The 25,033-nt window shown below is 45.8% G+C and overlaps 1 protein-coding gene across 9 annotated transcripts in view; it reads left to right on the top strand.

Annotated features, from left to right (window-relative positions):
• The window catches only part of KDM6B (lysine demethylase 6B), a 960,064-nt gene that overhangs the window by 780,351 nt on the left and 154,680 nt on the right, over positions 1-25,033 (top strand). For all 9 annotated transcript variants that reach the window (XM_078670455.1, XM_078670453.1, XM_078670454.1 and 6 more), the window contains one exon: positions 13,804-13,930. The gene's annotated coding sequence lies outside the window, so the exon portion shown is untranslated. The remainder of the gene's footprint in view (positions 1-13,803; positions 13,931-25,033) is intronic.

Below are 25,033 nucleotides of genomic sequence, written 5' to 3'. Positions count from 1 at the left end.
CACATAGAGAGGAACAAGGGGGTGTACTCCACGTACTTCCTGGTACCAAAGGTAGACGAAACAATGAGACCCATCCTGGACCTAAGGTTCCTCAACAAATACATAAAAACCCAAAAATTCAAAACGTCGTCCCTGCAAGAGATCCTTCCACAGATGCAAGGCGGGGACTTCATGGTCACCATAGACCTCAAAGATGCCTACCTGCACATCCCCATGAACAGGCGGCACAAACATCTGCTAAGATTTGTCATCAACACAGATCACTATCAATTCACGGCACTGGCATTCGGACTGAAATCAGCAGCAATGGTATTTACAAAGTGCCTTGCAGCAGTCACAGCACACTTAAGGGATCCACGTACACCCATACCTGGACGACTGGCTAGTAAAGGCAAGACCATACAAGGCATGCAAACGGCACGCACAGCGAGTGACAGATACTCTCCATCCACTGGGGAAAATCCTCAATGAACTCAGAACAAGTAAAACATTTTCCTCGGTGTGCAGATCAATACCGTACAGGAGAATGTGTTCCCCAGCGAGAAGAGAACGCTGGCACTGTTGAAAGAGGCGCGCCTCTACCGGAGGGGTCGTCCTCTGACAGTGAGGATGGCGAGCAAGATGATGGGCATGATGGCCTCATGCATACACATAGTGCCGAATGTACGACTCCACATGAGACCACTCCAGGAGTGGCTACAGGACCAATGGTCACAAGCTACAGGCTGTTGGGAAGACCTAGTGGATGTAACGCACGCAGTGCACGAGGAGATATCATGGTGGAACAAAGGAAACATAACAAAAGGGAAGCCTCTGACACCACCAACACCAACTGTGACCATCACCACAGACGCATCCCAGAAGGGATGGGGAGCACACATGAAAAAACTCAGTGAGGGGTCTGTGGACACCAGAGGATGCGGTCAAACACATCAATTACCTGGAACTAAAGGCCGTTTTCCTCGCACTGAAGGCATTCCAGACGAAGCTGTACAACCAAACTGTGTTGATCCAAACAGACAACATAACAGCTATGTTCTACATAAACAAGTAGGGAGGAACACAATCAGCCCCGCTGTCAGAACTAGAGCAGGAAATATGGAAATGGGCCATCTCACTAAAAATAGATCTACTGGCGATTCATCTGCCAGGGAAGGACAACGTGGAAGCGGACTGGCTCAGCAGACAGACATCGGCCTCACACGAATGGGAGCTCAATGCCCAAGAGAAAGAGACTGTTCGACAGGTGGGGAACACCATCTATAGACCTGTTTGCAACACGCCAGAATGCAAAATGCCAGCACTTCGCATCCAGGCAACCAGGGGAAGGGTCACTGGGGAATGCCCTATGGATAAGCTGGTCAAAGACATTTGCTTACGCTTTTCCGCCGATCCCCCTGATACACAAGGTACTCAGCAAGTGCAGAACGAGCAACATGACCCTGATACTGGTGGCACCACAGTGGGCCAGACAGACCTGGTACTCGCAGATTTTGGAGATGACACAGAGTGCACCACACAGAGAAGGAAAGACCTACTCTCCATGCAAAACGGAGAGGTGTTGCATCCAGAGACGGAAAGCCTCAGCCTGGCAGCCTGGCTCCTGAGGACATAGAGTTCGCACACCTTAAATTACCTGAGAGCACACGGAAGTGCTACGTGGCCAAATAGAAGAGGTTCACACTATGGTGCAGAAAGGAAATACTGCACAACAAGATGACAAGAGACTCAACAGTGCTTAAATACCTCACACACCTGCTCGAGGCTAATCTGAGCTCATCCTCGCTAAGGGTACACCTGGCAGCCATAGTCGCTTACACTAGAGGAGAAACAGGGAAAAGATTCTTTACTTCACAAATTGTAAAAAGTTTCTTGGAAGGTGCAAAGAGGATCGCACCGCCAAAGAGGTTACCAGCACTAGTGTGGAACCTCAACCTAGTACTGACGGAACTCATGATAGCGCCCTTTGAACCGATCCATAAGGCCTTCCTACAAATGCTAACTTTGAAAACCGCTTTCCTGGTGGCAATCACCTTGCTGCGCAGGGTGAGCGAGCTACAGGCATTAACGCTACAAGAACCCTACATTCAAATTCACAACGATAGGGTGGTGATGAGAACGGACCCACACTTTATGCCAAAAGTGGTGTCTAAGTTCCACATCAACCAAACTATTCAAATACCTAGTTTCTTCCAGAAACCAACGACAAACGCAGAAAGGACACTGCACACTCTGGACGCTAGACGAGCAGTCATGCACTACATAGAGAGAACTAAGGATCGCAGAAAAACAAAACAATTTTTTGTGTCATTCGCAGACAGTTTAATGGGAAAAGCAGTTACTAAGGGGACAATTGCACGATGGATCACGCAAGCAATACAGTTCTGCCACAAACAAGCTGGGCAAGAACTGGCAAAAAGGGAGCAACAATAGCCTTCCTGGCTAACACTCCCATTCAGGACATATGCCTGGCGGCAAAATGGGCTTCAGTGCACACGTTCACAAAACACTACTGTGTGGACATACAAATGAACAAAGAAGCACAAGTAGGACAGAAGGTGCTTCAACACATATTTAAAAATCAATACTCATCTTCCACCCAGCCGCCACAATGATAACAAACCGCTACAAAGTCAATGCACAGCATAGTGAATCCAGAAAGATTCACGCTGCAAAACGAATAGTTTCTTACCTGTCGGTGTAGTTTTGCAGCTTGAAGATCTTTCTGGATTCACTAGCGAACCCACCCCTCTGCCAGAAAGATGAGACTGGAGTAAGAGGTGGTAAAAACGGGGCAAAAGACTTAAACAGACTTTTGAAGAAAAAAGCGGTGAAACAAATATTCAAACATTGCCATACTATTTGGAAACCAAACACAAACGGGGGAAAAAAAGAATGCGAAGATGGCGCCCAAGGGTGGGAGCTTCCGCAGGAAGCATGCCGACGTCACAGGAAGGACAACAAAAGGTGGGACGTCGACGCCCACCTGGGCTACAACAAAAAAAACAAAGAAAAGACTATGATTCCGGACCCAACCACTAGACCGCAGAATAATGCACAGCATAGTGAATCCAGAAAGATCTTCAAGCTGCAAAACTACACCGACAGATAAGAAACTATTCGTTCCTAGCGATCACCCACTTGCTCACCAATAGTCTGTCTGACCCTCGTTTGTTGTGGCCTTTCTTGCTACTTGCTTGCTTTTATGCCTTTCCTGCAACTTGCTCATGTGTTTAACTGCATGCACTTGATAGCATTTTCACAGCTTGTATGTTATTCCTTCATTTTACAGCCATCGACTTACTGTACAATGGCTTTTTTATTCCCTTGGTGGTGGTCTGCCATGTGTACCCTCTTCCTTGTTGCACTTTTGCTGTTCCCTGTTGTGTTTTTTTGCTCCTTAAATATATACACTTGTGTCTGTTTCTGCCGCTTACTTGTTTTGTTGTTCCCCATGGTCCTCCTAACCACAACCATCAGCTCACTAACTCAATTTCGAAGCCTTCTTGTGAAATGCTTACTGGGTTTTGTTTGCTATCACTTGCTTGGTCTCCTTTAAGTGTACAGACACACTTTGGTCCGCCTCACGTGGGTCATTGCTGGGATCCGGACTCAATGTACAGTATGTATGTACTGTCTATTTGGGAAGGTGGGAGGGATCCAGAAGCGTCAGTGTGGTGTTGCGAGGGGACTGGATGGGGTAAGCTGTGAGAGGGTAGGGCCCTGAAGGGCCTTACAATGGAGAGAGGAAGGGTCCCACGATCTCTTCATCCCTCGTTTTTTGATCTTGAGATGATTGAGATGACTGTATATTTATCTCTCCTTACTCATCTCCTGTTCTGTGTTTTATTTTTTTTATCTTCAGTAAAAGTGCCTCGCCCATTAATGTCTAAAGTGGGCAGTGCTGCAGAGTGGGGCTGCGTCCTCTCATTGGGGCCCGGTCTCTGCCTCGCTTACTCCGCCTTCTCGGTTGCACTATCTGATCCCTTGTGTCACAATTATTTCATTGACTCATCTGTCCTCCCTCTTTCCTCTGTCAGTATTTTGTTCTCTTTCTACCTACCACTTCATGCCATCTGAAGATCTTTCACCTCACCTCGGTCTCCTAGTCTCTACCGTCTCTGTATACCTTCATTATGGCTCTTCCTCTTCCTCTTCCCCTCTCTTCTACTTTCATTTCTCTTTCACTTACCACCTCCTCTTCTGCTTTACACCAAGCTGTTTTATGTGCCCTTTGTCACCATTTACTTGTTGGACATTTCTCCCCTCTTTCTGCTTCATACCCATCTGTCCCAGCCTCATGGTTTAATGTACAACCAAACAGACATCACCTTGAACAAAACTTAAGTGCTCACTCGCTCTGTATGCGTCATTGAGCCTTCACTCATCACCTGCCCTACACGCCATCATGGCCTCTTATGGGGTTTCTCACCCACTCATTGCTGATGTACCATGGTGTCGCCTCTCCTTTATGCCATCTCTTGTTTTTTCTTATGCTACTTCCTTGAGCATGCTATATCCTGCTTTTCTTTCCATGTCATCGTTTTAACTTTCTCCTACAGGCAGTCTCTTGCTCGTTCTGTAAGCATCATTCCCCCACCTTCAGTCTTTATATTGTCTCTTTTGCTTTCCTTTCACACACGTGGTCACTCGCTCTTGTATTTGTTGTTTTTATATCGGCTCTGTCCTGTATGCCCTCTTGTTCTCGTTCCTTATGCTCTACCATGCTGCCTCTCTGCTTTATGCTGTCTGTTCTTTTACACCTCATGCCTTGTTTCTCTGTATGCTTCACATGGTCTCATTTTGTTTCTCCTTGCGTACCCATTATACTTTCTTCTGTTGGCTGTCTCCTCTTCACTTGTGGCGTCTCTGTCTTCGGTTTGCAGCCTTCTCTTCTGTCTGTATCACACTCTTTCAAACCCACCCACTCTGTCTCTCCCCGTGTCACTCTTCGCTTGTGCACACCGATGTGTCATGGAGTCTCAGAGCAGGTTTGGTAAGTACCCTGGCGCACACCACTTCCGCATCCTGGAAGGTCTATCTTTAGGAGGGCCCGGCATACCCTCCGCACCACATTTCTGAATAAGTGACAGGAGGGTGGGTGGGTAGTTGGATTGTGGCTTTCGAAGACCATGTGCAGTATCAGTGCTATGCTACATACCACTGGTCTGCACTTGAGTTTTGAGGCCGAAATTGTCAAGAGACCACACGTAGCATTGTGGCTGGGGGAGGGATTCACATCACTCATTATATAGCTGGGCATGGGCTGAAATGACTTTACTCACTGTGCCGTTGGTAATGGTATGCGTGGAGGATTGTCTGGAAGGGGTTGCTGTGGCATTATCCTGTGTTCTTTATATCAGTTTGTAACATTAACATGCCTTTCTGCCAGGATATGTCCCTAGCTATGTTTGCCCCACACAGTTAGTTGACATCTTACCCCTGAACTGCAATTCTACCAAGTTCCCATCTCCCATATATTGTCCTCAGGTAGTGGATTCAAGTTAAAGACGCCTGCAGGTCACTTTCGGTTCAGGGGTCCCAAAGAGGTTGGCCTGCTAAAGTGGAAGCATAGGGGGTAGGTCTCCTGGGGCAGCTGGATCTAATCTCGGATAGTCTGTCTACAGTCTCTTGAGGTGGGGATTTGTTTCTTGAGCAAATCGAAACTACTAAAACGAGCTTCTTAAAATTACTGGCTTTGGCAGACTAAAAAGGTGGTATTATAATGTATAACACAGATATTACCAAATCTGTGACTGGAAAATATTAATACAATATCTCAAATTGGAACACTATCGAAAATCAACTGATTCATGGGGTGGTAGCCGATCAAACAACTTGATTTACCCAGAGCAGTGAAAAAAGAATCCTGGTCTCCCTGAGCCTTCAAAGTGTATTCTTGCTGTTTCATCTTTAATACTCTGAGGCCATTAAAACAATACAGGAGATATTTCGGGAAAAAATATCTTTGGCTCGAAACGGACAATTCCTTGTTAAATGACAGTCTTGTGTCAATTAGGTTCACACAACATACATTGACACATTCAAAAGTATTGTTCACATCTTTCTCATAAATCATGTGTTATGCAACGGAATTAAAACAAAATTTAAATTCTCTTCTAGGTGGCTTATAAATATTTTAATTTGTTCAATTTATTATTAAAAAATGACAATGATCCATACGTAAGTCTTAAAGGCTCTGAAGGGATCTTTACTCCACTGGCTAACAACAATTGTTGAAAACAAATTTGGTGCCAAGATAAACCTCTGTTCGAGGCATATGGGCTGCAGATGGTACATTTATGAATAGATCGCCATCTGGTGTTGGGCTCGGATGATTGCACTTTGTTTTTCTTCTGGAGAAGTCTTTGTCGTCATAGGTGACTCCTCCTCTCGGTCTTAGTGCGCATGGGCATCGGCTCCATCCTTAGATTGTTTTTTTCCGCCATCGGGTTCGGATGAGGATCGAAGCGCTCCGGACCGACTTCAACAAAGAAGGTTATAACCGGCGCGTATTCCTTTCCAAATCGACGGTATCGTTATCGAACGCGACTGCACCCCATACCGACGCGATTCGAAGGACGACGACTACGAGAAACTCGACGTAGTCCAGCCCGGGGTCCATGGAAAGGACTCCATTCAAAAAATGTCCAACGTGTGGTGCTAAGTTCCCACACAAGGACCTACACGAAGTGTGCAACCTCTGCTTGTCCCCTGAACACGAATCCAGGGACTGTGAGGCCTGTGCAGCATTCTCGTCAAAGTCGACGATTAGAAACAGTCGAGCCCGAAGACACGAGGTATCGAGAATGCAGTCACAAGCAATCCCGGAGCTGTTCGAGGACCAGCACCCAGAAGAGGAGGAAGAAGAGGCCGACGAGGCGGGGTCAGAAGCGGACGAGTCCGACGTCGAGGAATTCGACGTCCAACAAACCGTGAGTGACGACGTCCCTTTACCGAAAAACAAACCCCGCACGGTGTCGACCCCGCCCTCGAGCCCGGTCAGACAACCGAAAAAAGTTTCCAACGCCCCGCCTTCGAGCCCGGCAACGAAACAGAAACCGAAACACTCGGTCCCCCATCATAGTGGTTCCGGTTCCGATAAACCAACCACATCGACACCGAAGCACCAAGTAAAGGAAAGCTCGAAGTCGAAGCAGTCCATGTCGACACCGAAGCACGCTTCGGCGCCGAAAACACCCTCGACACAAGGGGCATCTTCGATACCGAAGAAGTCGGATCCGAACAAAACTTCGGCACCGAAAATACAAATGGACATTTCAAAGAAAAGACACCTTTCGGAACCGAAAACTGCGGTACCGACACAGGAACACGGAACGGATCCTAAACAAAAGACTTTGTTTATTGACCCAAAGACTGGCAAGGTAGTCACAGAGCTACCTAAAAAGAGGAAACATGAACATTTGGACGACAAGGCTCATCCAAAGAAGAGAACAATGGGGACGAATACAACTCCTCCCCCTTCTCCCAAACCTCATACACCATCTCCGCCTATTCCTCACAATAGGCCAGATATTCCTCCCACACGTCCATCTACACCTACAACAGATGGAGAAAGTGACACAGGGGAGGGGGGACACCCTGGGGATGATGAGGACACAATCCCAGAGGAGGCAGACCCATGGGAGGAGTATAATGTGGGATCAGGTAATGATACCGACCTTGAGTCATATCCCTCAAAACCTTCACCTCCTGATGACAATACTGGGTTTGCACAACTCATTACTAGAGCAGCAACATTTCATAAGGTAGACCTACATACAGAACCTCTAGTACAGGACTTCTTATTAGAGACACTACCTACTGCACAAAGAACATCAGGAACACTACCAATGCTAAAAGGCCTTCTCAGTCATACATCAGAGATATTCAAAGACCCAGTGAGGGCTAGGGTATTGAACCCAAGAATTGATAAAAAATATAGGGCAGCTCCAAAAGACCCAATATACATTAAGGGACAAATTCCTCTAGACTCACTAGTGGTCACAAACGCTCGCAAGAGAGCAAACTCTTTATCTACGGGAGAAGCGCCACCTCCTGACAAGGAGTCTAAACTAATAGATGCCTCTGGCAAGAGAGTAGCATCTCAAGCGGCAAACAGTTGGCGCATAGCTAATACGCAAGCACTACTTGCAAGGTATGACAGAGCGCATTATGATGAGTTAGAAACACTCATCAAACATCTCCCTAAAGAACATCAAAAGAGAGCTGATCAACTTATACAAGAAGGGAAGTTAATTACTAACACTTCAATAAAGTGCGCCCTAGACGCGGCAGAAACTGCGGCAAGGTCGACAAATACAAGCATCATGCTAAGGAGACATGCATGGCTCAGAGTGTCAGGATTCAAACAAGAGGTACAAACCTCGTTACTTAATCAACCTTTTGATGGGAAAACACTTTTTGGCACAGGGACAGATGAGGCCCTAGAAAAAATGAAAAAAGATACAGAAACGGCTAAATCAATGGGAGCATTGCAGCAGCCGACACAAAGAGGTTCCTTTCGTAGATCCACCTATAGAGGAGGATCCAAAAGTACAGGTACAAACCAACAGCAAACCTCTTTTACACCTACATCACCCAGAGGTAATTCTAGAGGTGGATACAGGGGTAACAACAACAAGGGTAGAGGTCGCGGAAACAACAACAACCGCAACTCTCCAACCCCAAAACAGTGACTTCATAGAGCTTCCCCCAGACCATATAACACCGGTAGGGGGACGCCTATCACAGTTCCTACCTGTCTGGGAAAACATCACATCAGACAAGTGGGTAAGACAAATTATCCAACATGGTTATTGCCTAGAACTTACAGCTACCCCACCAAACATCCCCCCCAAACAGCGTCCAATGAAACAAGATCACCTGACACTGTTAAAACAGGAAGTAATATCACTGCTAGAAAAGCATGCCATAGAGAAGGTTCCACAGCACCAACAGGGAACAGGAGTATACTCACTATACTTCCTAATCCCCAAAAAGGATGGGTCTCTAAGGCCAATACTGGACCGAAGACCTCTCAACGCATACATAAATTCGGAACATTTCCACATGGTCACGCTCCAACAAGTACTTCCTTTACTGAAGAAAGGGGACTTTCTTTCTACACTGGATCTAAAAGACGCTTACTTTCATATCCCTATTCACAAAGCCCACAGGAAATACCTCAGGTTTGTGGTAGAAGGACAACACTATCAGTTCAAAGTCCTCCCATTTGGTGTCACGACGGCACCAAGAGTGTTCACAAAATGCCTGGCAGTGGTAGCAGCTCACCTAAGAAGACAACAAATTCATGTCTTCCCATACTTGGACGACTGGCTAATAAAAGCCAGGTCGCAAGAGGAGTGTCTGCAACACACACAAAAGACAATTCAGCTACTACACCAGCTAGGGTTCACGGTGAACTACACAAAGTCACACCTACAACCAAACAAAGTTCAACAATATCTGGGGGCTACCATAGACACAGAAAAAGCCAAAGTGTACCCCAACGCAATAAGAGTCCAAGCAATGCTTACAATCATTCAGAGATTTCAGCCACAACACTCACTAACAGCGAGAGTGTTCATGCAGCTACTAGGCATGATGTCATCCTGCATACTGCTAATACCATATGCAAAACTACAAATGCGTCCGCTACAAGAATGCTTAGCGACACAGTGGAATCAGGCTCAAGGACAGATTACGGATCTGGTGTTGGTAGACGACCGCACACACCGCTCTCTGAAGTGGTGGAACAGAACAAACATTACCAAGGGGCGGTCGTTCCTAGAGCCAATTCCACAGGTGACAATAACAGCAGACGCATCGCTCACCGGATGGGGAGCACATATGGACAAATACACAGTACAAGGAAGGTGGAGTGTGCAGGAAAAAACACTGCACATCAACTATCTAGAACTACTGGCAGTGTTTCTAGCATTGAAAGCCTTTCAGATACATGTTATCCACAAAGCAGTCCTGATCAGAACAGACAACATGACAGCCATGTATTATATTCAAAAACAGGGGGGGACGCACTCTCTCCAATTATCCAGACTGGCACAGGAGATTTGGAGATGGGCCATTCCTCAAAACATCTATCTGTTAGCCGAACACCTACCAGGAGTTCAAAACCAGATAGCAGACATCTTAAGCAGACAGTCGGAACAAATACACGAATGGGAACTGCACCAACAAATACTGCAGCCATTCTTCCAAAGATGGGGACAACCAGAGATAGACCTATTTGCCACTCATCAGAACGCAAAATGCCAAAGCTTCGCGTCCAGGTACCCACATCACCTGTCGCAGGGCAATGCGTTATGGATAAATTGGTCCAACAAATTTGCATACGCTTTTCCCCCTCTCCCACTAATCCCATTAGTGGTCAGGAAACTGCAACAACATTCAATGACAATGATACTAGTAGCACCCACGTGGGCAAGACAGCCGTGGTTCACCACGCTCCTGCAACTCTCACAAGTGCCACATCAAAAGCTACGAATTCTACCCATGCACCTTACACAGAACCATGTAGAGATAATGCACCCAGATCCAACTCAATTGAACTTAGCGATCTGGCTCCTGAAATCCTAGAATTTGGGTACTTAGATCTCCCCCCAAATTGCATGGAAATAATTAAACAAGCGAGACGTCCAACCACCAGAGCATGCTATGCAGCTAAGTGGAAGAGGTTTGCTATACACTGCACTAATAACAATATCAACCCTCTAGACGTATCAACAAGGGAGATTATTTGCTACTTGTTACACTTACAGCAATGTAATCTAGCGTACACATCTATCAGAGTACATCTAGCAGCTATAGCAGCATACCTACAAAACAGGCAGCGCATATCACTGTTCAGAGTACCAGCGATAAAAGCATTCATGGAAGGTCTTAAAAGAGTCATTCCACCAAGATTACCACCTACCCCAGTCTGGAACCTCAACGTAGTACTCACCAGACTAATGGGGCCACCCTTCGAACCTATGCATAGGTGCGAAATACAATTCCTTACATGGAAGGTGGCATTCCTTATAGCCATTACCTCACTCAGAAGAGTAAGCGAGTTACAGGCATTAACAATACAAGAACCATTCCTACAGATACACCAGAATAAAGTGGTTCTTAGAACAAACCCAAGGTTCTTGCCTAAAGTAATTTCAGCATTCCACATCAATCAGCCAGTGGAATTACCAGTCTTCTTTCCAAAGCCACAGACGGTGGCAGAAAGGGCTCTACATACACTAGATGTTAAAAGAGCCATTTCATACTACATAGAAAGAACACAAGGTTTCAGGAAAACTAAACAACTATTTGTAGCATTTTCCCCAACACATAAGGGCAATCCTATCTCTAAAGCAGGCATCGCAAGATGGATTGTAAGATGCATACAAATATGTTACATTAAAGCAAAGAGAACATTAACTGTTCCTCCTAGAGCTCATTCCACAAGAAAACTAGGAGCATCTATGGCATTCTTAGGGAACATTCCCCTAGATGACATATGTAGAGCAGCAACTTGGTCTACACCACATACATTCACAAAGCACTACTGTGTTGATGTACAGGCTGCACAACAAGCCAGAGTGGGCCAAGCTGTATTAAAAACTCTATTTCAGACAGTTGCGACAGACACTGGTGACCACCGCTAGGGAGGTAACTGCTGTACAATCTATTCATAAATGTACCATCTGCAGCCCATATGCCTCGAACGGAATATGCTACTTACCAGTATGCATCTGTTCTTGGCATAGAGGGCTGCAGAGTGGTACATGCCCTCCCTGCCTCCCCGGAAACCTGTGTCTGTCCCAACATTATCTTATTTAGATACATTTACATGGGCATATCTTTATGTACTACACTACACTACTCCATCTAACCCTACTATGGCAAAACAATCTAAGGATGGAGCCGATGCCCATGCGCACTAACACCGAGAGGAGGAGTCACCTATGACGACAAAGACTTCTCCAGAAGAAAAACAAAGTGCAATCATCCGAGCCCAACACCAGATGGCGATCTATTCATAAATGTACCACTCTGCAGCCCTCTATGCCAAGAACAGATGCATACTGGTAAGTAGCATATTCCTTTTAGGCACAGCTACCCTGAAGTAAAGGTCCTAAGGACTAGAAAACAAAGCGTAGTTGCTTACTTGATGTAAACCAACTTCCTACTTGTAATCCTTTAAGTCCTGCAACATAGTGTACGACTGATCTTCAAAATGTCCATCTACAGTTGACTCGCTTTCTTTATCAGACCCGGGAAACCTCAAGGCTTTTGCTGCAGCCAAGTTTTGATGTTCGAAATCTGTGTCTAAAAGTCCCTGTTATACTGTTGGTGGCTTCCAATAGCTGTGGGTGCCAGTGCCTAAGAGCATGCCCTCTTGTTTTGTTGTGACCATAAGAAGTGGGTTATGTTGTACCTCTCTCTGAACACTACCGCAAGGGCGTTCCAGATAAAATGCGAAAAGGTGACCCAGCAGCCTTATGACAGATTGGACTATTTGGTACACGTAGAATAGAAGAAATACTGCGGTAGTGTAGTGTAAAGCCAGAAGAAAGATTGATATCTTAAGACCCTTGAATGAGGTCCGCTTACGCTCCACTCAGCTAGCTCACTTGCACACACCTCAATGTCACATGTGCAGAGAGAACATTGTGTTCCTGCACAAACACTCCTGCTGCCTCCCCCCCCATACCCCCACCTCAACCACCACGAACCCCAGGTGGGGTAGCATTCATCCATCCCCTCCCTACAACGCGGGTCAAAAAGCTGGAGACTCATAAGCACAGAAAAGAAAGAAAGTTAGTTGAGATGCAGGAAGAGCAGAAGGCGGGAGTACACAATGGGATCAGAGGACTCTTGCTTCCAGTATTCGCTGTTAGACATGATGGCTTCTATTGACCAGATGTCCAGTTGAAGACATGTGTCCACATTCGTGGCTGCTATGATATACATCTGATCACCCTATAGAAATCGTAAAAGGCTTAATTAGGTGCTAGTGCAAGCTAATAAAGAAAATGCCACTTAACTGTAAGTGCAGTTATCCATCATGGTTGTCTTCATTTCTCTGTAAAGTTATCGTTTACATGATGGCCAAATGGGAACAGTTTCCTTTCAGTTTTTCTATTTTTAAAATAGAGAACATGGAAAAGACTGGCCCAACCACGAATCAGTTTTAAAAAAAATAATTTAGTTGTTAAAAGTAAAAAAAAGAAAAATACTATGCATACATTAATTTGAAGGTTTAGTTTCATCATTGCATAGTTTATGGTTTGAAAAATGTACTTCGCTTTGCTAAGAGTTCACTCGTGTGGAAAGATAGTCTAACAATCATGAGAAGTCCATGATGGATAAACTGCCTTATCAAGGGAGGGAGATTGGAGCACTATGTTAATGTCCATCGGAGGCCTTAACAGAGATTGAAATAGATCTCCGCAACCTCTACACATCTATCAGAGGACCATATAAGGAACTGGGTGAAGGGGAGGCGGGTCCATGGGATGTTGGCAAAAAACATGTCTTTCCCAGAGATAAATGGGCTTTATTTCTTTTTTTTATTATTGTTGCTATCGTCTGGATCAGCAGTGATAGAACCCAGATGACAGGTAAACTGTTATAGGAGTTATTTCAGCGCTTTTTTATTTTCTTTTTCAAAGGCAGACTGGCCTTTCTGAATGTTTCCATGCTGGACTTTGCTTCTGAATGTTCAAAATACCTGGGTCAGAGTCCTCTCTTTAAAGCAGCATGAAAGGTAACATGCAGATTTTTCTCTCTTCTCATTTCTTTCAGTATTTAATGAGGCTGTGAAGACTGCTGCCTGAAACAGGATAGCTAGATCTGCATTCAGAGTGCCCCGTCCTGCGTCTGTGCAAGGACAGTTGGTGTGAACTGGAAGTTGCTGATTCAAGCTAGAGGGGTAAGTTGCTGCCCAAACACCTCGTGTGTGCCCAAACAGTATTCTCATCCACTGTGTTCTCCTTCACCATTCCTTTAGCTCTGTCAGCCCCCCAACTCCTTTGGCCCCTCTGCGCTTCTACACAATATTTTACAGTTTGGCGAACCTCACCTTGAGTACTGTTTCCAGCTCTGTAAGCCAATGTATTGGGCAAGTTACGCAGGCTGAAATGGAGAATTTTATCCCATTTTGAGAACATCTTCACCAAGCTGCTTATTTTTGGAAGGACTGGAAGGAACCATGATCACAGTACTGTGTCCACATTTGGTTTATTGTGTGAGATTGTGTATGCCACATATAGACTATATAGTGTCCAGTTACAGAAGTTGGAGGATCACCAGAATGATAAAAAGAAACTGGAAACCATCCAGAGGCCACCAGCAGAGATGGTTTATGGTTGCAATTATGACAGCTTGGAGAGTTAAGAATCTAAATGCAGCAAGTCTTTTCTTCTTAGTTTATGCCGTCCATCCAGAGCTTATAAAAGCTAATACATACAACTTGTGTGCTGGGAACCAATGACGACTCAACAACCTTGCTACCTTTGGGTGCCACATAGTGTCCCTTGCCTCTCCTCACACTGCTTTTTATGAACACTGCCTTTGCGAAGTCTGCACTCTTGGCATCTCCAGGCTCCTGATGACCCGAGGAGGGAAGGTGATGTGGTGTGATATGATCTATCTACAAAGTGCTGTTTAACCCCTTCCCTGCGCATGACGGAACCACGCCGTCATGCGCAATGGGCGGCGTGTGCTCATGACCATGTGGTTCCGTCATGCTGCGGCCGCTCCACCCACGTGGCACTGATTCCCCGCCTGTACGGGCAAATTAGTGAGTGGGCGGGGTCATGACGGAACCATGCTGTCATGAGAACAGCTCGCCCGTGACTCATGATGGCGTGGTTCTGTCTTGAGCATGGCGGTGCCGCGCTCACCCCCCAGCGCCGTGGCGGAATTAGCGCCGCGGCCAAGGGGTTAAGACTGCAGGATGGTGCAACTGGATGTCGGGTGCAGGATGGTGCAACTGGATGTCGGGATTACACATGTGCGGTAGGTGTACTTTACTATGTCCCCTTACACATGCAGAAAGAATTTAATTTGGGAAATATACTGTGCATTCCTCATGCAGTAAAGTATCTAGTAAGCACACCCCTGTGCCCACTAAGAATCAACACAGCAGGTGAAGCAGTGTGCCAGCTTTTGATATGGCTTATATCCCATTCATTCCCTATGTGGGCAGGAAAATGAACAAGTCCTGTGTCCATGACCCTAATGGCACCTCCATGCTCCTTGAGAGGTCAGTCAGCCTTCATACGAAGCTGGACGTTCACATTTACCATCAGGGCCAGCATAAGGGCCAACTCAGCCACAAAAAAGCTCAGTCTGACACTTAAGGACCTAGAATTGAAGTACCTCAAACTATTGAAGGAGTGGATGCATATTTTCTGCGAGGTGCAGAGGCCCAATACACATCCCTGTTACATGGCAAAGTGGAAAAGGATGCCTATTACTCTATTGACTAACCGAGATACTCTAAAGGCCTCGGTTTAGAATATCTTTTGCTACTGTCTTCACACAGAGTAGCCAACTGGGCAAAGCCTGTCCCTTGTTTTTTCCCAGTAAAGGCAAAATTAAAACTTTGCCGTGTAGAACGCTAATGGCAGAGAGGTGACACTGAAGAAAATGGGAACAGTTTCAACCAAGCATTTCCAATGGAATAGATCTCGCATTTAGTTACAGCTATTGGCGTTGCAATGGAAATATTTTTTACCTTTGTGTGATTTAGTGGAGTGTATGTATGTGATGGCAATTGTATGTTTTACAATGAACGTAAATGGAAGTGCATTGAAGGTCGAATCTGGTGTGGAGCCTGTCAGCCGCTATGTGCGCCATGTAAATATAATGTCACGTAATCACAATGAATGATTGGTTTGTGTACTTGGCATTCCCATTACCGGCTTCCAGGGTCTCATTTCTGCAGCAGCAATTTAAAACAAGCAACACAAAGGAGGGATGTTGGTGCTCATCAAAGCTGGTGTGGGGTGTTACTTCAAAAATGAATACGCTGTACATTTCTGCTGGCAAATCTGGCTCATCGTAGTGCTTACTAGTGGTGCTGGCAGTCTCAAAGTATCACGAGAGGCAAAGCAAGCCCAGTAGGGGCACGGTAAATTAAGAGGCTGCACAACTTTTTGTTTTATGAACATTGCAAACAAAAACACTGATGAACTCGGCACAGAAGCAAATAAATTACAAAAGTCCCAACAAAATACACTGATGACTGGGCAGAGCAAGAGAGAGGCTGTGGCATAACCTCCAGAGTTGCCGACTTTGGAACAGGGGAAGTGGGTTTGAGTCTTGGCGTTTTAAGTGAACTGAGTGTTTTAAAAACTAAAAATGCCATTGCAAATAAGCTGATTAAGCACGGATGTGCGAGCCGCGAGGTACAAAAGAAAAGTGCAGCCGCCAAAGTGTGCCGTGCCGCACTCCAAGTGTTCCAGTGTCAATGTAAAACTAGCAGCAGACGGCGGAACGCATCAATAAAAGAAGCAGGAGGAGGCAGCCGAGGAGAGGGAGCGAGTGCCCGTCAGTAGGACATTTTTAAACCAGCGGTTGCAGGAAAGCATATCGTGTGTGCGATAAGGGAAAGTCTGTTGGCCTAATGGCTAGGGCATGCGACTTCGAATCTAGGGAACTGGGTATGAGTCTTTGCAATGACGCTGAACATCCTGTGATTCTGGGCATAATCACTTAATCTCCCCGTGCCTAACAAGAATAAATGTGTCCTCATGTAATGCAACTGGTGCTGGGTAAAACGCTCTATACCCGATTCGGCTTAAGTTCGCGCTATTTAAAACTGTCAAAAAAAAATGTGTGCCCATAGACAGTAAATAAAACATAGCGAGTAAACAACACATGTAAGAGGGCCAGTCATCATGGGAGGTTACAAAAGGAGAAAAGAAGGAACTACTAAGCCTATTGACAAATCAAAAGCCATCATTTATGAAGGACAAGAAGAGGAGCCATTTGTAAAGATTGGCGGACCATAGTGCCCATATACTGATTACTGTATGTCTCGAAGAGACAGAGCAAACGCTGCCTAGGCGAGACCTAAAAATGGATGACTGAATATAAAACTAAACAAACAAAGAATAATTTGTAGACGAGCAAAACTATGGGCGCACCTAATAAATCAAATAAAACAATTTAAAGAAAGCAGTCAACTCAGAAGTGCAGACAGCAGAGTAATCGGATTCTCATCCAAGCTTTCTCCCCAATTGACAAATATATACTTTAAGCTTGGTGTTAAAGGTGAAATCTGGGTCACCACTCATTCTATCCCTGTGGATCTTAAAATCAGACTCTGTAGTCAAGAGCCCATGTTGACATTACTGACTGAAACCCTTTTTCAGAGGTTAGTTCTGAAATACTTCAAGGATGCAGTATTTAAAACCCCTTACTAAATAACAAGGGGAAGATATTACACTTCTGAAAAATCATGATCTCTCTTTTCACTTTCCCATTGAAATTTTTAGAAGCTCATTTAGCTCAGGAACTATGTCAATACTTACAAAAACTGATTATATTAACCCCCTGGGCTCTGTCAACCTGCGTGCAGCACCAAATCTTTCATGTCCTTACTAGATGACTTGCTTTGGGACGGAAACAAAGGACAGACATTGGCACTGGTCTTGGATTTGTCTGCTGCTATCAACAGTTGACGATAATTTACTGGCTGATCGTGTAGAAGTTGCTTGGCTCTTCGCTCAACTGGGTAAAGTCCTTATTAGGACACTACACAAATAATTCATTTTGCCCACTTTAAGGTTACAGCAATACAGGTGGACTGTGTAGTCCCCCAGAGGTCCTCATTATATCGCCAACTGTCCAACCTATATATTAGGCCCCTGATAAAGGAATTCGGTAATACAGATTGTAGACTTTACAACTAAGCAGATGATTCTCAACTCCTACCCCAATTGGATAGCACTGCTACCTCTCCAGACTTTTTCAGAAATTCATGCGTCGTATATGGGAGTGAATGGCCACAATTATTTAAAACTAAACGCTAATAAAATTGAAGCTTTGCTAATAAGCTGATCCTTTGGAATCCTCTTTAGAGGCCAACATAAATGGGTCCGCCACCTATCCCTAAGACACAAGCTAAAACCTTTGGAGTAATCATTTATGGAGAGCCATCTTTGAAACCCTAAATTAGAGCAGAGGTATCAAAGTGTATTCATGCTGAAAAGGCCAAAAAGATTATTTTGTTCCTTATGCAGTATGCTCTAAAAACTGATAATAGCCATAGTTTTTGCAGCGTAAATCTTTCTGGATTCACTATGCTGTGCATTTTTCCGCGGTCTAGTGGTTGGGTCCGGAATCATAGTATTACATTTTTTTCCGTAGCCCAGGTGGGCGTCTACGTCTCACCATTTGGTGTCCTCCCGTGACGTCGGCGCGCTACCCCCGGAAGCTCCCACCTTTGGGCGCCATCTTCAGGTTCTTTTTTCCGCCGTTGGGTCTGGATCGTCATCTAGAGGTTCCAGAGTTTTTGGAAAGAAGAGGAGAAAATAAAGCAGAAACCACCGAAAAGTTGGAGAAAACATCTCGCAATCAAGAACACAGAGCCGGGACGACGAAGAAGGAGAGGAAGATCAGAAACTTCGATGCCAACAGAGAATGCGCATACAAGGGGCCCCCTGAGCGCAGGAATGGACCAAACACCTTTCAAATGTTGCCATAATTGCCACCACAAGTACGCCGAGAAGGACCAGCACCTGGTTTGCAACCTCTGCCTGCCAATCTACCACGAAAGCAAGGTTTGCAACGCCTGCTCGGCATTCACCCCGAAGACCCTCAGAGTAAGGGAAAGACAGGAGATCGAACTACAACATGCAGGGCCAAGGACAACCTCCGTCACTCTGAGACTTGGGCCTCTCCAGTGGAGAAGAGGACAACATCGCCGAGGGACCTGAGGACTACACGGTCGTAGAGACAGATATGAAGTCAACAAAGGAGGTAAGACGTCGACCCCTAAAGCCAAGACAGACTCTGGAAAAACAGAGTTAAAGTCCTCGAAAGGAGCACTGGCGCCAAAGCAATCGACAACCACAGCGGCGTCCACGGACAAACAGCCCAGTGGATCCTTCGAAAAGGACTCCCAGCTGGCGAAAACCCAAGACAAACCTAGGTCGTCGAAGCACGTCCCCGAAAAGGCACGCTCGACACCGAAGGTAAAAGAGCAGAAGGCACCTTCAACATCGAAGAGAACCGCCGAAACACTGGACCCCGAACAAGCCACCGAGATGGAGAGGAAGAAGAGAAGGCTCGAGGCTGAAATGGACCGTATCCTCCAGAGAAAGAAGGATTTCGACGAACGGATGAGCAGATACACCATCCCTTCAAAGCCCCCGCCGTTTGTCGAAGTAGAAGTCGAAGAGGAGTTCGACACCGAAGACCCGCCGAAAACTTCGGAACCTGCAGATCAGCAGGATGAGGAGGGCCAATATTACTACGAGGGAGAAGGCGAGGAAGACCAACAAACAATTTTGGGGTCGGCATCCTCGGTGGCGCAGGACCTGGATTGGCAGGACCTCGACGCCGAATGCCCGGAAGAGGCAGTAGAAACATATCCTTCTAGGCCTTCGCCGCCAGACGACATTGGCATCTATAACATGGTCATCAAGAATGCGGCAGCAACATATGGGGTGAAACTAGAGGAAGAGAGACCAAAAGCTTGCTTCCTCTCAGAGACCCTGCTCCCTACTCAAACTAGGAGCCAATTCCTGCCCATGCTCCCAAGTGTCCTGGACCAGGGCAGGGACGCCTTCAAGGAGCCATCTTCCTGCAGGTCTGTCACACCTAGGACAGAGAAAAAATGTAAACATTCCTCTAAGGACTCAGCATACATCGAGGGATCCGTTCCAGCTGACTCAATTATTACAGCAACAGCCAGAAAGAGGGTCAACATTCCAACAAACTCGGGACCACCTCCAGACAAAGAAAGTAAGAGGATAGACCTCACAGGAAGGAAAATAGAGAGAAATGCAGCTATTCACTGGCGCACTGCAAACTCCAATGCCCTACTGAACAGGCATACGTACCATCATTGAGAGGAGGTCGGACAGCTGCTCAAACACCTCCCGGAACAATACCAGCAGAGAGCAACACACCTGATGGAGGAAGGCAAGAACATGGCAAACTCCTGACTGAAATCAGCCCTGGATGCGACAGACCCATCCAGCAGGCTCATGATGATTGGAATAACAGAGAGGAGGTTTGCCTGGCAGAGGATTTCAGGTTTCAAACTTGAAGTCCAGAATATTATTCTAAACCCACCCTTCAATGGGGAAACTCTGTTCGGTACGCCAGTAGAAGAAAAACTAACACAGCTCAAAAAAGAGAATGAAACTGCGAGGTCCATGGGAGCGCTGCAGTTCAGCGGCATGAGAAGGGGCACCCCCTCAAGAAGACCAAATGGCAGAGGGGAAAACAAGCTGGGAATGTCCCACAAGACCTTCCAACAAACCTACCAGGGCAACAACCAAGCGCAGCAAGGTCAGCAACAGCAAACCTGGCAGTACCGACCTAGGGACCAGTCCTTTCGCGGGCGAGCGAATGGACAGGGACAAACAAGAAGAGGGGGCCAGCAATCCACCTCAAAGTGACTCCGCTGCACCGTACTTGCCTACCCACACAACACCTCTAGGGGAGCGGCACAACAAAGGACTTAAAAAACAATTACATGCACATAAAAAAGAGATGAGCGAGCATGTAACACCAGTAGGAGGCAGACTAAGGTACTTCTTCCAGGAGTGGAAGAAAATAACAGACAAATGGATACTGAACATCATACAGTTCGGATACTGTATAGAACTAGAAAAGAAGCCATCAAACAGGAGGCCAAAAAGCAAGACACGCTCTGCAAAAAAACCCGCGCTCCTCCTGCAGGAAGCACAAGAACTCCTCCACAAGGAGGCGATAGAAACATTACCGTTAAAAGAAAGAAACAAGGGAGTGTACTCCAACTACTTCCTCGTACCAAAGGTGGACGAAACGTTAAGACCCATCCTGGACCTACGGTTCCTAAACAAATACATAAAGACTCAAAAATTCAAAATGACGTCCCTACGGGAGGTTATTTCTCAGATAAGGGAGGGGAATTTTATGTCCACGATAGACCTCAAAGACGCCTACCTACACATTCCCATGAACAGACAACAAACATCTACTGAGATTTGCCATCGACAAAGTGCACTACCAATTCACAGCCCTGGCCTTCGGACTAAAATCCGCACCAAGGGTCTTCACAAAATGCCTCGCAGCTGTAACGGCGCACCTACGGAGGGAGGGAATTCATGTATACCCCTACCTCAACGACTGGCTGATAAAGGCAAGTTCCTACAAACTATGCCAACTACATGCACAGCGGGTCACACAGACGCTGACAGAACTGGGATTCTCAATACACTGGGGGAAATCCTCAATGGAACCAAAACGGGTGAAGATCTTCCTGGGCACACAAATCAACACCATTCTGAGCAAGGTGTTCCCCAGTGAGAAGAGAACACTTGCCATGCTGAAGGAGACGCATCAATACTGGAAGTGGCAAGCACTGACAATGAGGACAGCGAGCAAGCTCATGGGGATGATGGCGTGCTGCATACACCTAGTCCCCAATATACAACTCCACATGAGATCATTCAAGGAATGGCTCCAACAATAATTGATAAACTGGTCGAAGACATTTGCCTACGCTTTTTCCCCCCGATACCACTGATACACAGAGTGCTCAGCAAAATGCAGAACCAGCAACATGACGCTTATTCTGGTAGCACCACAGTGGGCCAGACAGTCCTGGTTCTCACAAATAGTGGAGATGGCGCAGGGCCCACCACACAAGTTCGCAAAACGAAAAGACTTGCTCGCCATGCAAAACAGGGAAGTGCTTCACCCAGAGCCAGAGAGCCTCTGCCTAGCAGCCTGGCTCCTGAAGACGTAGAGTTTGCACACCTAAAACTCCCAGAGAGCACACTGCGGGTGCTGCGGGAGGCAAGGAGGCCTATCACACGGAGGTGCTATGTAGCAAAATGGAAACGGTTCACACAATGGTGCATCAGGGAAAAGCTCCACAAGAAAATCACCAAGGAATCAACAGTGCTAAAATATTTGACACACTTGCTAAAAACAAACCGAAGCTGTACCTCGCTGAGAGTACACCTAGCAGCGATAGTAGCCTACACAAGAGGGGAGACTGGGAAAAGCTTCTTTACATCCCAAGTGGTAGGCTAAAAGGATCCTCAACTCCCCCAAAAAGGATGCCACCGCCGGCATAGAACCTTAATATAGTTATAACAATAAAGACAGACTTTTTGGTAGAAATCACCTCGCTACGCAGGGTAAGCGAGCTGCAAGCGCTAACACTACAAGAAACCTACATTCAAATTCACAATGACTGGGTGGTAATGAGAACAGACCCACACTTTATGCCAAACGTGGTGTCCAGGTTCCACATGAACCGAACAATACAAATAACAAGTTTCTTCCAGAAACCATTCACAAGCTTCGAGAGAGCACTGCACACTCTGGACTAGTGGGGCAGTAATGCATTACATCGAAAGAACTAAAGATCCCAGGAAAACAAAGAAGTTCTTTGCTTCCTTCGCAAGCAGTTTCCTGGGAAGACAAGTAACAAAAGGCACCATTGCACAATGGATCGCACAAACTATCCAATTCTGCCACAAGCAGGCAGGCCAAGAACTACTAGGAGGGGCACAATCCCACTCTACCAGGAAAAAAGGATCAACAACAATAGCCTTCCTGGCAAACACACCCATCCAAGACATTTGCCTGGCGGCAACATGGGCTTCAGTGCACACGTTTACAAAGCACTACTGCGTAGATATACAGATGAACAAGGAAGCACAAGTAGGACAAAATGTGCTTCAACATATATTCAACAACCAACGCTCATCTTCCACCCTGCCGCCACAAACCTAACAAATCCCTACAAAGTCTATAGACAGCATAGTGAATCCAGAATGATTCACTCTGCAAAACGAATAGTTTCTTACCTGTGGGTGTAGTTTTGCAGTTTGAAGACTTTCTGGATTCTCTAGCGAAATCCACCCACCTCCGCCAGAAAGATGAGACCGGAGGAGAAGAAAAAAAAAAAAAGAATTACAATGATATTTAAGAAAGAAAAAGTATAGTTCCTTTAAATGGGAAAGGATCGACAAAGATGGCACAAAAACAAGAAAAAAGAAAAAAAATCCGAAGATGGTGCCCAAAGGTGGGAGCTTCCGGGGGAAGCGCGCCGACCTCGCGGGAAGTCACCAAATGGTGGGACGTCGACGCCCACCTGGGCTACGAAAAAAAAAAATACTACGATTCCAGACCCAACCACTAGACCGCGGAATAATGCACAGCATAGTGAATCCAGAAAGTCTTCAAGCTGCAAAACCACACCGACGGGTTAGAAACTATTCGTTTCTTCCAGACTGTACTATGCACGTTAAGTTTACATAGGTTTGCCTAATATGCTGATGCACAGAGGCAATGGTCCCCACTTCATAGGTAGAAGGGTTAAAAAATGCACTTCTATCTGGGAGCCTCACTCAACTACGTCCAATCTCCTGATTATTCCAAGATTTGGGTTAAAAAGGCATGGACAGACATCATACGCAAGTACAAGCTCTGTAGAACATCTCACTGACACAGTAGCATCTGGAATCTGATTTTAGATTATTTAGGAAAAAGTTAAACACCTGCTTGTTTAGACAAGCAAAATTGGGCTTTCTGTTCCTCCTTTCTATCTTGTTCTACAGCTGCCCCGAGACCAAAGAAATCTGTAGTGAACGTGCACTATGCAAGACTGGTTAACATAATCTTCAAAAGTCTGTGTTAGCAAACACTTCTACCTGCTTACCCTTGACTGCAGTTGCAGCATTTATGCAAAATAGGCAACACTTCTCCCTCTTTAAAATCCCTGTGGTTTAAAGTTTCTTGGAGACCTTAAAGGGATTATATCTCCCAAACCACACCAGCCCATGTTTCAACTTAAACATAGTTATCCATGGGATATGGGTTCCTCATTTGAAATACAATACTTTAGTCTCCATTTATTGTTGTGGAAGCTAGCCTTCTTAATATCAATTACCCTGTCTGACACCTCTGTGAACTTAAAGCTTTAGCCATCGAGCAAGCTTTCACTCTGGTACACATGGAGAGAGGGGTTCTTGGAACCAATCCCAAGTTCCTACCCAAGGTAAAGCTACCTTTTCACGTTAATCAAGCCATTTAGCATGCTGCCGTCTTCTCGCAATCCCGCTAAGTAGCTACTAAGTAGCTACTGCCACACATGTACCAACAGGAAAGTGTTACTTAACCCTGTAACTATCTGTCCATAGCGTTAGTGCTGTAGATTCACATGCCCTCACTGAAGCCAGCACGGACCACAGATGTCTATTTTCTATCAGCTTACCTGTTCACAGTATTCAGTAGGCTGGTTTTCGATACTACACTCCACTAGACGGGAAAACAATCAGAGGTGGAGCCTATGAGTATGTAGAGCATGTGAATCTACAGCACTATAAGCTGAGAACAAGTAGTTACAGGGTAAATATAATGTTCGAGGCATGTGGGCTGCTGAATTCATATCTTAGCATAGATCGCCGCCTAGTGTTGGGTCCGGATGTTTGCACCTTGTTGTCTTGGAAGAGTCTTCGAAGTATCACTAGATAGGTGACTCCTCCCTTGGACTACATGGCGCATGACCATCTTCTCATCTTCAGATTCTTTTTTCCGCCATTGGGTTTGGATGTACTTCGACAGCTCCAACTTCGGAACCGAAGTTTTGCAACTTTCTAAGGCCAAAACCTTCTACATTCGACAGTATTGTTTCCGCTCGGTATCCCTCGACTCGACAACACTTCCACTTCTATCCGGTCGTAGTCGCGGGCCGATGACTGGCTCCGCATTTCAGGATTTAAAAATTAAGTGCATTCTACCATACTAAATCAACCTATTAATCAGGATTTCTTATTTGGCCCTGCAGTTGATA

This window comes from Lissotriton helveticus, chromosome 12 (assembly GCF_964261635.1).
Source record: "Lissotriton helveticus chromosome 12, aLisHel1.1, whole genome shotgun sequence".
Taxonomy (NCBI): Eukaryota; Metazoa; Chordata; class Amphibia; order Caudata; family Salamandridae; genus Lissotriton; species Lissotriton helveticus.
The sequence above is the reverse complement of the archived record's forward strand: the minus strand, read 5'-3'. Positions and strand labels throughout refer to the sequence as shown.